This window comes from Rhincodon typus, chromosome 7, assembly GCF_021869965.1.
Source record: "Rhincodon typus isolate 14 chromosome 7, sRhiTyp1.1, whole genome shotgun sequence".
NCBI classification, from domain to species: Eukaryota; Metazoa; Chordata; class Chondrichthyes; order Orectolobiformes; family Rhincodontidae; genus Rhincodon; species Rhincodon typus.
In genome coordinates this window covers 937,352-940,534 of record NC_063338.1, presented here as the reverse complement: position 1 = coordinate 940,534, position 3,183 = coordinate 937,352, and positions in this window count along the sequence as shown.

Sequence of the window (3,183 nt, the reverse complement as noted above, 5' to 3'; positions counted from 1 at the left end):
AGAAACATTGTTTTATTTATTTATTCTTGACATCCTTTGCTGTCTAGTCCAGTATTTATTGCCCATCCCTAATTGCCTTGGACAAGGTGACAGTAAGGTGCCTTCTTGAACTGCTGTTGTCTTTGGGGTATAAAGAAACCTACATTGCTGAGAAGCAGGTCCAGGATTTTCACCTAGTTATACTGACAGAATGGTGCAATAGTTTCAGGTCAGGGTTGTGCGCAACTTGGTAGGAAACTCAGAGGGTGGTGTCCCCATGTGCTTGTTGCTATTGCCCTTCTAGGTGGTATAGATTGTGATTTAGGGAAGTGATGTTGAAGGAACCTGGGGAAGTTGTTAAGTTGTTTCAGTGCATGTTGGTGTTGGTACAAACTATTGCTGTTGTCTAGCAGTAATGAAGGAAGAGAATGTTGAAAGTCACTATTGGAGTTAGAATCATAGAATTGATGCAGTGCCCAAGGAAGCCATTTGACCACTGTGTCTGCACTGGCTTTCAGAACGAGAATCTCACCAGTGCCGTTTTCCTGTCTGCTCTCTCTCGAAGTCTGTGCATTGTTCCTTTACAGCGAAGAGTCTAATTCCCTTATGATTATCATGATTCATGTACCCAGATTACAGTACAGTCTGCTTTGTCCTGGATGGAGTTGAGTTCCTTTGCATATTTGGAGCTGCACTAATCCAGGCAAGTGGGCAGTATTCCATCACATTTCGGACTTGTACCTTGTGGATAGTGGAAGGCTTTGAGGAGTTACTAGAGGGGTTCCCAGCCTCTGACCTCTTGTAGTCACAGAGTTTATACTGTTGGCCCAGTTCAGGATGTGGCTGATGAAAACACCAAGATGTTGATAGTTGGGGGAAACAATGATGAAAATGCTCTTTCATGTCAATGCAAGATCATTAGATTCTCTCCTGTTGAAGATGATCATCCCCTGCCAATTGCTTGTAATCAGTCCAAAATTGAATCTTGTTAAGGTGAATATAGACTGAATATGAATATCCACATGAATATAGACTGTTTTATTGACTGAGGAGAAGTGAATAGTGCTGAACATGTACAATCGTCAGGGAATATCCCCATTTCTGACCTTCTGACATGGGCATGGTCATTGATAAAGTAACTGAAGACGTTTGGGCCTTACACACCACCACAAATTCCTGCAATGATGTCTTAGGGCTGAGATGATTGGACTCCGTGACTACAATCATCACTCGTTGTACTAAGAATGGCTCCAACCAGTGGAATCTTTTCACATTGATTCCAATTTTGCTTCCTGATGTGACACTCCATCGACTGTTGCCTTGATATCACGGGCAATCACTTCCCAGCTTTCCCCTAGTATGATGATACTGGTGTGCAGTGAGTTGAGATGAGCGTTTGAACCCAGTCCTACAGTGAGAGTACATGAATCATCTCTCCCCAGTGTGAACACGCTGGTATGTCAGCGGATTGGTTAACTGTGTGACTCCTTTCCCACAGTCAGAGCAGGTCAAGTTCCTCTCTCTTCTGTGACTATGTCAGTGAATTCCGAGGTCAGATGGGACGCGAACCTCTTCCCACATTCCTCACATTTCCATAGTTTCCCACCTTTGTCAGTGCATTTATGTTCTGATCGGCCTGGTGATCGGCTGAATTCTTGTCCTCACGTAGTATACGTGTACAGCTTCTCCCCAACGGGCGCAATGATTTTTCCTTGCATGTTCAAAATTCAGGAATATTCAGGGCACTATAAACTGGCTGATTGTCAGATTCTGAGGTGCTGTTTGGGTTGAGTTTTCCAACAGCAGATCCAATCATAGAATCCCTACAATACGGAAGGACACTATTCGGCCCATCAAGTCTGCACCAACCCGCCGAGGAACATCCCACCCACACCCACCATCCTACCGTATTCCCGTAACGCTACATTTCCCATGGTTAATCCACATAATCTATACAGACTCGGACACTGTGGATAATTTAGCATGGGCATTCCACCTAACCTTCATATCTTTGGACTGCGGGAGGAAACCCCGCAGACACGGGTAGAATGTGTAAATTCACGCAACGAGTCCCTCAAGAGCGGAATCTAACCTTGTCTTAGACATCATGAGGCAGAAGTGCACACCACTGAAACACGCGACGCCCGTAAATCCTTCTAATATCCTGTGCAATTTGTTAATCTGAAACTTTTAAAACAGAAATAAATGTGAGAGAACAGACAATAACACAAAGGCGGGTTGTGAGATGGAGCTGAATGAAACTGGAAATTTGTGGTGGTGATAGCAGAAGAAAGTTGCCATGACAGCTGCTCAATTATGCTAAAATCACACTTCGTTCACTCCCATTGGTTGGAAGACCAGCCGCTCCGGCTCGGTCCTCCAGCCTCGCGCTTCATTCACTCTCATTGGTTGGAGGATCAGCCGCTCATGCTCTGACCTCCTGCCCCGCCCCTCACTCTTCCATTGGTTGGACTAATTGATTGATGGCCTTCTCTGCTGGTCCAACAATGATGTGGAGGTAAAATCTAAAAGAACTGTGGATGCTGTAAATCAGGAACAAAAACAAAGTTGCTGGAAAAGGTCGGCAGGTTTGGCAGCATCTGTGAAGGAGAAAACAGAGTTAACGTTTCGGGTCCGGTGACCCTTCCTCAGAACACAGAATGATGTGGAGATTGTGGGAGTTGGACAGGGTGGACATAGTCAAAAATCACACGACACCAGGTTATAATCCAACAGGTTTATTTGAAAACACATGCCTTCGGAGCCTTTCTGCTTCTTCAGGTGCTCGTGAGAGAGGAAGCAAAAAGACACAGAATTTATAAGTATTTTTGCTTCCTCTCACGAGCACCTGAAGAAGGGGACAGACTCCGAAATCTAGTGTCTCCAACCATGGGCCCAAGTCGCTTTGGAGCATGCGCTGAAAACGCAAGCCAGCCTGCGACCGCCGATAGAGTGGTTTCCGGGTCTCATGGAATTGTGGGCAGTTTGGCAGCCATGAGAGACAACGTCTCAGGTATTTGCATCTGAATCGGGAAACGTATCGAGAGACAGTGAAGAATTACTCAGATGAAGGTCTGTCTCTAACCAGCTGCGTTTATGAAACGCTTGGCCAATTATCAGTAATAGAAAAAAGTAATTGCCAAAGAAAGACAACAGGTTTGGCAGCATTTGAACAGAGAAGACAGTTACAATTTCAAATTCAGC